This window comes from Alexandromys fortis, unplaced genomic scaffold (assembly GCF_014885135.2).
Source record: "Alexandromys fortis isolate MF-2015 unplaced genomic scaffold, M_Fortis_MF-2015_v1.1 scaffold_100_3062768_6864082, whole genome shotgun sequence".
Taxonomy (NCBI): Eukaryota; Metazoa; Chordata; class Mammalia; order Rodentia; family Cricetidae; genus Alexandromys; species Alexandromys fortis.
In genome coordinates, this window is record NW_026067993.1 from 1,680,223 (window position 1) to 1,694,343 (window position 14,121).

Here is a 14,121-nt window from a genome sequence, read left to right on the forward strand (position 1 = left end):
GACAAAGATCCAGCTCATCAATTCTGCACGTCCATTTGCTCTGTTTGTCAACATGACGTTCACGCCACTTTATAACCTTCTCTCTTCACGTAATAAATTATACTGATCATCTTTCCCTATCGCCACTATCCATAATTCCAATTTTCACAACTGTATAAACAACCAGCAATAACTACCAAGTGGTATTTGGCTGAAACATCACAATAAAATAACATACCTAAGGAATGTTTGGTGTGTTTGCTACCGATGAACCTGCCAGGAGCATGCTAGCACACGCTAGCACAGCGCTGCTGTTTCAATAGCACACACTACCCAGGAGACAGGAAAAGGAAAGTGTGGGACCAGTTACAAGGACAGCCCAATACGGACTCAAAAGCAGACGTGTTGACCAGAGAGACAGTAGCTATCCTGGGGAAAACCTGCACGCTATGATTTCCTAGGTTTTTCTTGTTTTGCTTCATTTTGTTTTGTTTTAAGACAGGGTCTCTTGGCATAGCTCTGGCTGTCCTGGAACTCACTAAGTAGACCAGGATGGCCTTGAACTCAAAGAGATCCACCTGTCTCCACCTCCCCAGGGCTGGGATTAAAGGTGTGCCTCACCTAGGTACCTGATAAAAATGCCAAAAACATACACAAGGAAGAAAGATAATCTATCCCACACACAGAAGGATGAGATGAGACCTGTAACTCTCACTCCACAGGAACCATTTCAAAGTGGTCCAGACACCTTGGTATAAAGCCTGAAATGCTAAACCACGAGAGGAACACATAAGGAATACACTTCAAGTTGCACTTAAGGGCTAGACCTTTCTGAACAGAATTGCAATAGCATAGGAAAAAGCTCTAAGAATCAGCGAACGTGGCTACCTGGAATTTCAAAGGGTCTACACAACAGAAACTTTACAGTCTACAGAATGAGAGAAAACATTTGCCAATCATACCTCGGACAAGCTGTTGGTATTGACTATAGGGGAAAAAACTGTAAAATTAAACAACAAAACTCCCATTAATAATTGAGCTTATAAAATAAACAGCCAGTTCTCAAAAGAAGAAACACGAGTGGCCAGTAAGTATTTTTTAAACCAGGTTCAGCTTCTCTAGCCATCAGGCAAATGCAAATTACATCCACTTTGAGATTCCATTTCACAGGAATCTGGACAGCTAAGATCAAAACTCAAATAACAAAGGCTGTCAAGGATGTGGGGAAAGTGGGATCCTGATTCACTGCTTGAAGGAGTGCAACTTTGCCTGGCTGTTATGGAAATCAACACGAGGAGTCTCAAAAAAACTAAAACTGTTTTTACCATATGTTCCACCTGTATGATTCACGGACATATAACTGCATATCCTAGCACAGAGATACCTGCATTCCGTGCTCATGTCTGTGCTCTGCACAGCAGCAAGGAACTGGCTGAAAATGGGCTTCACAGTCACAATGGAATTTTATTTGGCCATTAGGAAAATGAAATCGTGCAATTTATGGGCAATGGATGAAAATGAAAGTACTATGTGAAGCAAGATTCAGAAAGGAAAATAAATGCGTATTCTCTTACATCTGTAAATCCTAACTAGCAATGCTTACATGTATGCCTGACTGGGGGGACTGCAGGGTGTATTGGCTAAAGAACTAGAAGACCACAAGAGAGGAAGAGAGAGATTGAAGAAGGGGCAGGGTACAGGTGGTATTAAAGCAGAAGAGAAGAGATTGTCACGGGTGGAAAGGTGCAAAGAAGGGCAGGAGGAATGAAAGAGAAGAGAGGAGGAAGAGAAACCAGCAAAACAAGTTGTGTTTGAAAATGCCATGATGAAACTAAATCTTGTGTAAGCTAACTGAAAAAAATAAAGATTAAAAAGAGAAAGAGAAAAGAACATAATGCTGGGGATGACCTCATGTGTTCCTGCACTCTTGAATTCTTAAGACATCAAACACTGACGGTTTGCTAAAGTGAACAAGCATGCATTGCCTGCTCAAAGCTGAATTGTGGTGTCTGGCTCTGGGGCAAAGTTTACATGATGTCAAGAGAACAGGGGTCTCCTGTGTGAAATGGCTGTGAACACAGACCTTCGAGGAGAAGAAAGAAAGTGATCAAAGCTCCAGGGAGCAGAACTTAAGCGGTGCTGAGTAAAGCAGCTTGGGTATCACTGGGATGTTTGACTCTCGACATGAAGGAAATACTCTCCATGAAATACACCCACTGGCTACCTGCTTTCTCCGTGTCACCGAGGAGCTGACTCTGCGGTCCAGATGCTAAAACTCAGGATCAGGAACTCAGCAGGCCTGCAAGCCTCCCACGCTGCACCTCAAGGTTTCTTGCAAAACCGCTGGTGTGCGGGCAACACATTCAACCATTTGGCCCGAGTTCTTTACATGTAAAGTGGACAGCTTGACATGCCTGACGGCCCATGTCTGTAATCTCAGATCCCAGGTGGCTGAAGCAAGAGGCTCAGGAATCCAAGATCATCCTTAGCTATAGACTAGGTTCCAAGCCAGCGTAGGTGATAAAACAACAGAAACAAACATAGCTGATTTAACTAGAAAATTTATTGCGTTGGTTTCCAGTTTACAAGTGAAGTCTTGATTTCCTTATTTTCTTGGCCTTTCCCCCTTTAGTCCAACACAAAGACAAGGACCACTAGAGGTCGGGCTTTTTTACATTGTTCTCCTTGAAGAAAGGAATTCAAGGCTTGTGTTAACAGAGAAGAAAACAGGAGGTCATCTATCCTGGCAAGTAGCGCCACAATGTCTGTTATAAACTGTCCTAGTCCCATAGATTTCTAAGAAACAAATGTTTCATAATTCTCTGTGTCATTCCCTTGAATGGCATTTGAATCTAGCTCCTCTTGCTGTCTCCCAATGGAAACAGCTAGTCATTATCTGCGCCCTCTGCATAAGAATCAGATGGGACGCCATTCCTCCAGCTGCAAAGTAAGATTCTAACTCAATCAATAAGCAAGGGAGTAGGACTCCAGCCTAAGTAACCCGAAATCACGTGGTCAGTGAATGGCTAGGATGGGATAAAAATGAGACATTACATAATTCCAAAGTCCACGCTGCACCCGCCACAAAATACCAACTCCTGCATACTTCCAGACTCGATTTACTACGAAGAGCCATCATTCACAAAGGAATGGGAGCTGGAGGTGAAGAGAGATTTCCCCCAAGGATATCATGAAGAACTTGGCTTGGCCATGGGCTAAAGCTAGCTCAAGAAGCCCTTGGCTGCTCTCAGGGCAAGCTTCAACACTAAGCTGTAAGAGCGAAGGAGTTGGAGGACAGCAAACCCCAAAGCAGTAAAAATTAAGAATGTTCCGATGTGTTGGATCAAAACTTGGGAGCCTCATGCGCTCCACCCTCTCCCCAATAACAGCTGCAAGTGTTTGTTTTATTCCTCTAACATCTGGACGGCCCGCGTGTAAACAGAATGGAGGTCAGTGTAGGGAAGGGTCTGAACGGTCTATTTCTAGGTCTCCTAAGGATACGATGAGCTGGGACAGAGTCTGCCATAGGGAAATTCTTCTGTGCTTTTCTGACAATGTCAGCAGCTGTTTCCAGCGGTGACTGGCGATCTCTGACTGCCAGCCTGTTACTCCACAGAATGGGTTACTTGCAAAGAAAAAGCCTTTATTCCTCACAGTTTGGAGGCAGCGAGGTCCAAGGTCAAGAGGCCAAGGTGCTAAGGACCTTGCTGCTGATGGAGTCCCAGGTTGGCACTGGAAGTCACATGACATGGCAGAGAAAGCTTGCTAGCTTGGAATCTCTCTTCCTCTACTAGTGAAGCCAGCACGGCAGTCACAGTCTCCTCGCCGAGGACCTCATCTACCCATCTACGTAAAGTCTCATCAGCACCACTTGCGAACACAAGAGACATGACTTCGAGGATGGTTCCACTATGAGGGTTGCCTGCATCCGATAGCTACACCTTAGCATTGACCTGTAATGCCCTTTTATGCCATCAGGGGAAAAGTAAAGGTATGGTTGGGTGATGGCCAGTGCTCTAAACGACCCAGATTCTAGTCTGGGCTCCACCAATGACTGATCATTGGGAATACTATTCTTTGGGGGTCTCATTTTACCATGTGGGTCTTGAGTTGATAGAGCCTCACCTAAGGTTTCATTGAGATTGATTATTCAATTTTCAGTCATAGCTCTAGCAACTAATACATAGGAATATGCCCATTTCGTGAGAATATCACTAGTCACTGTTTCTCTTGGTCTCCTGGATATGATGCTTCAATGACTATCAGCCCTCCAAGTCCATATTTTTCTAAAACTACCATCAGCGTTAAAGACAGAATTCTATCTACTAACCATGGCTTGTCTTCAGAAGACTACTGAAGGAAGACTCTCTCCTTACTCAAAATCACACAAAAAAAGATCATCTGCCCAGGCATGCTTAATGTAAAATATGACTTAGATATTCAAATATACTTTTAAAGTTCTTCAGTGTATTTTCTTCTTCTAAAAAGTGCGTTGAGGTTATGGTCTTATTTGAAATAAATATACTTAACTGAAAGGCAAACATAATAATGAGTCACTGAAATTACAAATAGACCTTGAACTCCAAAGTTCTTTCCCCAGTGTGGCAGGCAGTGAATCGCTGATGAAGAGTTTAGCTGAAGGAGGCATCAAATATGAACATAGAAATTGAGGTATTTTATGAAATAATTTTTAGTAATCCATCAAGTAAGCATCGGTAACAAGGGATGTTCTTAACTTATTCTCATTCCACTGGACTTCATACTCTCCTTTAGTTCTTCTTTTTTTTTTAAAGAAAAAACTATGTGATGATCTTTTAGGGTTAACACACTGAAATAGAAATAGAGCAGCCTTGTGAGCTCATGGATTGGACGCCTTTTATTTTAGGATGGTGTTTAAAGAGAGGTGGTGCAGAGGTCCCCAGTGTAGAAATCTCCCCTCTCCCTCTCTTCTTCCCCTTGTTTTCCCTCCCTCTCCCATTCCTCTTCCCCTCAGACCATTCTTGTTTATCCCCGCAAAACTCCAGTTGGCTCTACTTCCAAGATGGCTGAGACTATAGGGGTCTGATGTCATCCAGCAGAGGGCGCTCTTGGAGCAGATTTGGGAATGACCATGGAAAAGTCTGGGAGGGCAATGACAGCTTCCTTTACCAAAGGGTGACTTTGTGCCATCTCGATTTCACACTGACCCGGAGGACAGTTCATTGGTCCTCCTTGAATTGTCTGAAAAAATCCTGCTTGTAGCCTTGACAAAACCCTCTGAAGGTCGCCTGTTTCAGTTCTACATCCAGGAGGAGGGTGTGGGGAACCAATCATTTAAACACAAAAAGAAACAAACAAAAACAATAGATTTAGAAACACACCAAGGCATCTGCACAGTAAAGCCTTCGAGGATGGGGAATCCCGCAAATATCAATCAAGGTAGGGGAAAGTGTCAGAGACGGCCAGTCTGCTCAAGCTGACCCCGTCTGCTTCTCCCTGTCTCCGTGGGCACATGATGGCTATGGTTCTCTTAAAGGCAACAGCAGACATTATTATGAACAAGAGTTCAAATAACAGCACACAATCTACACTAGGCTAGGAATGAACAGTACAGATCCATAAAAACATCAGAGCCCAAGAACACGCTTACCAATGCTCTCATCCAGAAAAAAAATATAGAGAGATAGATAGCCAAGGACCAAGCTCCAACATGTAACATACAAACCAAACTGAGTACAAAGGAACAGTGGGCATCTCAGATGTGGCCTTGGCTCTAAGACTTCCTGGCTCTGTTATTTGGTCAGGTCCCATGGGTAAGCTTTCGTAAGCCCCATTGTCCTTGTCTAAGTGAGCTGAACTGTAGGATCTATGAGATACCACTCACGTATTATGTTCTGAGCTATGAGACTTTAACATATTGAATTGAAATTGAAAATTTCCTTGGGAAAGCCATACAATAAAGGGCTTGGCTTGCCATTAGTATGTGAAAAATATCAACTTGGAGATGAGGGCTTTCATCAGAGACCTCTACCACACACACACTCCCCTTCAATCTTTTGCTAGCCTTTTGGTCATCATCAGTATAAGGACATCATTTCTTGCAGGGGACATCATTTCTTGCCTCGTTTGTAGACTCCAAGATAGAGTGGCCAACTGTCACTCATCAATCAATAGCAAAGCTGACATTTCTGAATGAAGAGCAGAATGAAGGAACCAGGAGAAACTTCAAAGCCTGACTTCTACATGTAATTTTCCAGTATGGAACAGCTCCGGATCTCAAGGTCATAGAGTAACTGGAAGAATGAACCCGACACAGGCTAGATGGACCGTCTACCACCTCCTCACAAACCCCATGACCTAGATGGCCCTACTTAGGTTGTCTTTTCCTGGTTGTCCTTGGTTTCATGTGCTGCTTCCTCCAAACACAGCTCTCCAAACACAGAAACAATGCCTTAATGCTTTCTGTGGAAGCTGATAGCCATTGGCATCCCATGGTTGGTCGAGGTTGGTTTCAAGTCAGTTCAATAGCCCATAGAATTCCTTACTTGCTACACTTACCAGCTGACAGCTATTCATTCCCTTGCTTGTATATTTAAGCCTTCTGGAAACAATACTATCTAAAGCACAAGTGGTTTTGATGCCAACTCTAAAGCAAGTGGGCAAGCACAATCATCCTTAAACCCAAGGAAACCAGTGTAAACTGAACACTTTGGTGATGGTTTTATATGAATCTTTACCCAAAGGCCTTTAGTTATCTTAGAGATTTTTTCTCCCGACAGCACCGTTACAACCTCCTACATAGGATCCCCAACAAACTTAGGACATCAAGTTGGTCTTCCAAGGGATAGTTCCGAGGCTCCCAACCCATGTAACTATCAAGTTTCAGGATGCGGTGCTAAAGAATGGTTGGTTAGAATGGAGGCTCAGCAGTCTTTTCAAACATGACTGTCTCAGGTGGACTAGGAAGTGGATGATAGGCAGGTCTAGACAGGTCAGTGACCAGGCCCTGAACTACAGATGTGCGGTGCCTCGGCCTAGATAAAGATCTCCATGCTCCAGACATCCAGCGATTCCCCTAGATCCACCTAAGATCTTGAGCTGGGTCAGGCTTCCTCCCCAAAGAACAAGGTTCAGGAGTTGGTTTTGTGCCTAACAAGCCAGTTACCTCTTCCCTAACTCCTCTTCCATCCAAGGACTGTGCACATATGCAGTTTCCCTGCCATCTTCACTACATAATAACACCACAGCAGAACCACCAGGGAACTATCCCGCATTGTAAAAAGAAGGAAAAATAAAGTTCAAATGGAGCAAAGTTGCTTGGAGTGACAGTCCCCAGATGATGGCTGCCCTGCATCCAAGAGCCAGGAGCTCACTGACACACACTACAGATCTTGCCACAGCCCAGTTCAATGACCGGTGTTGACATCCCATAACCCTCAGGAACAACTTGCTGGCCCAGCCTAGCACTGCGGTCCTCCGCACACTTTTCTCATCCCTATCCCGTATTTCTCTTCTTGACGTTTCTTGCTCCCAGCCAAGAAGCCCAGATTCCCTCTTCCTGTCTCCACATGCAGACAGACCCTCATGCCCATTTCCAGTTCCTAGGAGGCTGCTGCCAGAGAAGCAGGCGTCCGGAGACGGAGACAACAGCAGTAGCCCCAGGGAACCTCCCCCTCTGCTGTGCCTTGCCAGAAAGCAAAAAGGAAAACATACTCACAGCTTATTTTTACTTTAATAATATTTTTGTGTAATTATCAAGGACTCTCAAAGCCTCTTGCCCCTCCTGTGTGGCAGCAATAATAAACACGCCCATTTTATAGGGGAGACAGGGGAAGTGTGGCCTAGCACACAGGAGGGAGCATGACTCATGCCCAGCAAGCCGTGAGTCAGATGAAATGACCCAGGCCTCCTGACACCGGAGCTGGGGGCCCGTTCACAAGGCCGGGCATCTTGCCTACTGTTACTTCCAAACATTTCGTGTGGTCCTCGGCTTCATGCTCCTTGTCCTAGCTCACTTCTGATTAAGTGTCTGCCATGATGCAAACAGGCCTTAGTCTTTCCTGAGTTCTAGCAGAACCTGTAATGTTTATATTTTTTACTAGGAGCCTTAGGCATCCCCAAAGGTGGGCTTCTTAAGCAACCTTGCCATGAGAATTCAGAAGAGTGGCCCTGTCTGAAAATATAGGGCAAGGCCAAACATCCAGCTGAGGTTGGAAGTGGGAACCTCATCCCAGAAACCGGGTGATGCTCTTCTCTAGTGGCTGATTCGATTCCCTCTCTCTAATACCCGGTGACAGTTTTGCTCTGTAGGGGCTGAGAAGCGTAACAGGAGCTATGGTGAGCTACTTCTTGTGTGATAAGAGTAGTTTGAAATCCTGGGAAGACCTGTCAGAAGAAAGTGGCCATGGGTCTTCCTGCAGGCCATCCCCAGGGAAGAAGAAAGGGAATAAAGGAGAGCCTGTCTCCAGAAGGTTAGTAAACAGGGTAGGGGTAGGGATGGCAGCCCCAGGACACCCTTTAAGGCAATCCACCACTTTTAGCAATCCAGGTACTTGTATAGAGGCCTTCAGTAGAGTCGCTGTATAATATATAGCCCAAACCAGGCATTTTAACTAGTGGAAGAAGCTACTCATGATTTATTTTAAGATCATACGTCGTTATATGAGGATAGACGGCATAAGCAAAGAAGGCAAATCAGGACAGGCGTTGGACGGACGGCCTTCGCCATCAGTGTTGAGGGTAACAAGGAATGACTTCTACCCAGGGAGCAACAACACCATGTGAAACACAGGCACAAAGGTCACAGAGGGACATAACCCAAGCCTGCCTGGCTATCCGGGGACATTAGAAGGGAAAAAAAAAACTTTAGGAAGAACTGTAAATTAAAGTGAGATAGAGGTGTGGGTACCTGAGCTGGGATTTGAGGGCTAGAAGGGATTTGAACTTGTGGTAATAAGAAATCAAACGGAGCCCATAGAGGGCAGAGTCCTCTGTAGGATACGCAGGGAAAGGCAGAGTCAATTTGATGTGACTGCAGTAGACCAGGGCAAGAATGACAAGAAGGAGGTCCAGGGCCAGGTTGATTTTGGTTCTAATTACCAGACACTGACGTGGACAAATGGTCCTTCGTTTCTAAGCATAGTTGACCAAACCAATGTTTGCTTTGTGACCAGCCACCACTGGTTTCCCCAGGCCAGTGGTTCTCGCCCTCAGTAAGGGAGTCTCATCTGAGGAAGAGGCCACCACTCTGGTCACTCCCAAGCACTTTCTCTTGCCAACCACTGGAGAAGCAGGTTTGGACTTTCATAGGAAGTACCATTTTGGCAGTCCAACAAGCCCAGACAAATGAAGGGGGTGGCTTTTAGGGGCTCTCTGCTTTTACATATTTCACCTTGGAAGCATCCATGTGAGACCTCTCTGCTTGCTTCTTAGAACCCTCAGCCTCCCTTTAGACCTTGGGGTCTTTCAGAGACCTGAAGGGTCATGGGATCACAGAGGGCAAGACCTCACTGTTGGTGAGGTAGGTTAGGAGAGAGTAAACAGGAATTGAAGAGCAGAGAAATGATTGACAGCCGTGCCAAGCACGTATCAACCAGACCCCGTATATGGAACACAATAAACTTTCCATCCAGCTCTCTGAAATGACAGAGGAATAGAGGAGAGGGGAGGAGTAGCAGTAGGGACTGGGAGGAGTAGAAGGGGGGGGGGCTTCACCAGAACTTTCTTCTTCATCCCACCTCCAGCCTTACCCCCTCTCTTATTATTTCCTCCCAGCCCAGGAAAATGGGTCTGAGGCTGTGCGGTAGGGAAGGGCAGCGGGTGACATCGCCACAGACGCTGTATCTCGGCCCTGCAGGGTTCCTGGGCCTTTAAAGGGCCACTTGTAAACTCCTGGTGCCAAGCAGAGGCAGCGGGAGGAGCTGGGGCGCGGACAGAGTGGGGGGAGACTGGTCTGCCTTCAGTGCCTAGAAATCAAAGCAGCCAACCTTGGGCTTTTTCTTCCCTTCACACTGAGGCACTTTTATTGGCGAGATGAAGGGAGGCAGAGAGGGCCTACAGCCCTCGCTTCGCTTTTGGAGGTTAATGACCCAGTTAGCAGCTCTTGGCTGAGTTTCCGACATTTTGCAGACATCAAGCCCCGCGCCTCTGCCAAGTACATTCTGTTCCCTGGAGCTCGTCCAATGCATCTCAGATTACTATGTAATGCGACAAAGAGGGAGAGGTGGCTGGGAGGGGCCCGGAGAGCTGGGCGGGGTGAGCGGGCGGTAGCCGCGAGGGCAGGACGCAGAAGCCGGCTGGCTGGTAAGGGGGATGCCACTCTAAATAGAGCAGCTTCCCGGGAGTCGCATCCCTCGAGGGGCTTCTTAGCAGGAGAGTGAGCCCGATGAGGGTGGATAGGTCCTGTCCTCCAGGAATCCGGCCCGCGGAGCCCCGCAAACTCCAGGATACCGCTGGGGGTGGGGTGCAGGAGACGGGGCGGGACGGCCCGAGGTGGAATCCAAGGGGCGGGCTTAGGGGCTCGGCTCCGCCCTCGAAGCTGCCCCACTCCCACCCCTGCAGCTCCAGGGGTGAGCAGCCTGCGAGCTAATTTTAGACCTGAATGGAAAGCGGCGCTTTTGAATGATCTTGTTGCTCCCACTGCCTTTCGAGGCTGAGGAGCAGGTGCGGCCCTGCTAGATACAAAGTGATTCATTTAAAAGCCCTCTGTCACGCACGCTCGCTTACTGACACACAGGAATCCTTGTGTGCTCCACCACCCAGAGGATTCCAGCACTGGCTTAAAAGGATTTGAGCCCAGGAATGCAGGACAGAGACCAGGAGACTTCTCATAGCTCCTCATCACTCTTCGGTAATCTCACCGAGTAGATGAGAGAGTCCTAGGCCTTCTCAAAATCTTTAAAAGGAGGGTCTTGTTTTACATTCACAGCTGGAGCAGTGGAGGCAGGGACATGTTCTGAGAAGTGCCTGTGGGAGGGCCAGGGAGTCAGAGTGAGGCTAAAGGGAAGTTTGAGGTCCTGCCAACCCCTTTCTCTGTCTGACCAGATTGGAGCCTGAAGTCTCCAGATCCGAACCTCTATCACGGCACATAAGAACACCTTTTCTCCCCAGGTGTGACACCTACCTGTTGTACCCCCTAGACCCAGTCCCACCAGTAATCCAGCTGAAACCAGCAGGCAGTTAACCGATCTGGGAACAGGCTGCGCTGGAAACTGCCCATTTCTCCGTGTGTTATGTGTGAGTTAATCCCGATAGGGCTCTGTCAGTACAAACCCAGATGAGGAACTACAGAAGGGGCAAAACACAGACTTTCTTCCGTGTCAGCATCTTACGCCCACCTCGGGTTCATAGCCACAGTTAGCCAAGACTTTTCATGCCTGGATGACCTACTCCAGGCTGCATTAGCACCATCAAGCCTTGTTCCCATTTGATGGAGTCCATGCAGAAATGGAGTCCTGCGGGGAGGAACTGGCTGGCTCACCATCATCTGACGATGAGTGTCTGTGGAGAGAGCCCAAAACAGGCCTGACTGGATCCTGAGATGAAGTCAATACATTTCTTCCTTAGGTCAAATTGTAAAGCCCACTCAATCGCAGAGAAAGATTGCTGTAAGCAACCTGGGTAAGCAACCCCAGCCTCCCCTCTAGGTCTCCCACATCCTCATCTCCCATTCTTGTCCGCATTGGGCTCAGAGAGATGTTGTTTTCTCCAGCTTCTAAACTCAGTCAGTGCATCTGACTTTCAATAAAAAGAGAGTCCATCACATCACCTGTACCCACCAGTGCCACCTCCCCTTTGCTGACCGTCTTGGACCTAACCTCCTTTCCACTGGCCACTCCAGGACTTCCATCAGTGTCAATGGATCAAAAGGCAACATGGAGTCGCATATGGAAAGAAACAGAAATTGGGGGTAGAGATTATTGCAACTGCTTCTCACTTGCTGCTTACAAGTTCTATATCTTGGGCGTTGTAAGTTCCCATTCTCCCCAAAATCCACTCGGTTTCGTCCAATCCTTTGAACACAGCAAATGAAGAACTACAATAATAAAAATCTCACATGGCCATGCAATACTGTATGTGTCTGAACTGGCAGTTGTCGCGTTTCTTTGAGAACAGGCAAATGTGAGCGTTCTTGTACCAGCCGAGGTGCCGCTCTGATCTGCAGTACGCACTGTTCAATCTGTCCAGGTCTCGGCTTTGTTCTCTGTGAAAATGGACATAGCATGGCTTATTGAGGCTGTGCTTCAGGGCTGACTCAGGAAGGAACACAGGGCTCCGAGAGTCTCTTCAATCGGAGTACCCAATTGAGAGTCTGAATTCTATTTTTTGCCTTGGATCCACTTTTAAGGTTTTGTGTGTCTCAATTCCATAAAGTCCAAGAGGATAACAATAGTACCCACTTTGTAACTATGTGGATGAAATAAGTTTAAGTGCACAGGGCTGAAAGATATGCCTGGCACATAGTGTTCAGTAAGATGAGATGAAACATATGTATAGGGACTTCCAAGAATAATGCCTATCACAGAGACCATGCTCACTAAATAGCCTCTGTGTGTTTTTCCTCGTTTTTAGAATGGAATTCTCCTATGATTAAATTTGAATATTGTATATGAAAAACATGTGGGGCTCTGTAAGACGGCTCACAAACTACAATATTAACTCAGGAGCTAGTGCACTGATTTAGCAAATATTATGTATGTATTAACCATGTGCGATCAAACGATGTGCAGAGGTAAACAATACCCATGCCTTCAAGGGAACAATAAGCAAGTGTGGACCGGTTATAAATACACAAATATCTGATGCCAGGGAAACCTGGTGCTCGATTTGACTAACACAAAAGACCAAGTGTCATAAAGCATCCAGAAGCAGAAGCCTAGAGGTGGGATGAGGATTCAGGAGTAAAATGCAGTCATGGTAGAAAGAACACAATGGGGTTGGAGAGATAGCTCAGCGGTTAAGAGCATTGCCTGCTCTTCCAAAGGTCCTAAGTTCAATTCCCAGCAACCACATGGTGGCTCACAACCATCTGTAATGAGATCTGGTGCCCACTTGAGGAGGAGATCTGGTCAGTCATCCTCATCCACTTAGACCATGAAACCCAATATAGACAAGTTCAACAGAACCGCCATATACAGGCTGACCATGCCTGCTGCTGCATTGCCAGGGCATAGATTCTATTTCAATTTTTAGACACTTAGAGATGACAACAATTCCCAGTTTTAGAAACAAAAAGTAGAACCCACCTAGGAATGGGAAGAGCACATTCACCACACTGCATGATCGCCAGTGTTCAGAGAACACAACCCAATCAAAGAAGGGGCAAAATAAAAATAGCAGACTAAAGAGGGGAAACTGGGAGGCTGAGTGCTCCAAAGAGACCAGGGATAACAAGGAGGGTCCCAGAGGTCTCCCTTATAGCAACTGTTTCTGTATGCCTCTGTTTCTCATCTATGAAAATTTTGGAATAAAAAAGTTAGGCATGTTTGTGCATGCTTGCGATCCCAGCGTTCGGGAGGTGAAGGGAGGAGGATGGGGAACCTGAGGTCATCTATTACTTTTATAGAAAGTTTGAGGCGAATCTGAACCCCAAGAACAGAAATGAACAAAATGAAATGTACTTAGCACAACACTTGACACATAGTAGGTGCTATATGAACGTTCACATACTATTTCGTAGAAGACATTTTGAATGTGGCGTGTGCTATTTTAGATCACACCATGTAGATTATATAACTTGAGAATGTGAGATATTGTCAATCATCTTCACTCTACTTCTCTGCCCCGCCCTTTAGTCCCAGGTGTCTTTGACATGCGTTCTTCTCTCAGAGCATTGGCTTCCGACCTAGAGCATCCGAGCAGAATAGGTAAGGCAGGATGGGGACAGACTCCATTAGTGTGGGAATGCTGAATGAAACAGTTCAGACCCAACAAGAACAACTCCAACAGCTCACAGATACAGTCCAGAGCCTGGTAGGCTGTCTCAGCCAGGGACCAGGGCACAAGAGTTGGCATTGGAAATATCCAAGGTCAGAAGCTCACGCAGTGCTGAATCATCAGAGCAGGTTCCACCCTCTTTCTAGCAAAGACAGACCAGACTTTAGCTAGGAGGATAATACTGGGAAGGTAGATCATCAGGAAAGGAACATAAAAACCAGGCTTAGA

The 14,121-nt window shown here is 46.4% G+C and overlaps 1 long non-coding RNA gene across 3 annotated transcripts; it reads left to right on the top strand.

The window, feature by feature from the left end:
• Positions 1–10,196: 10,196 nt before the first annotated feature.
• Positions 10,197–12,014, top strand: LOC126512299 (uncharacterized). 3 transcript variants are annotated; one of them, XR_007595000.1, is made up of 4 exons: positions 10,197–10,260; positions 11,002–11,193; positions 11,524–11,577; positions 11,669–12,014. It is a non-coding gene; the product is annotated as an uncharacterized lncRNA (long non-coding RNA). The 3 variants fall into 3 exon arrangements; XR_007594998.1 differs by having other exon boundaries at positions 10,211–10,260; positions 11,068–11,193; XR_007594999.1 differs by having other exon boundaries at positions 10,211–10,260; positions 11,068–11,193; positions 11,798–12,014.
• Positions 12,015–14,121: the final 2,107 nt, after the last annotated feature.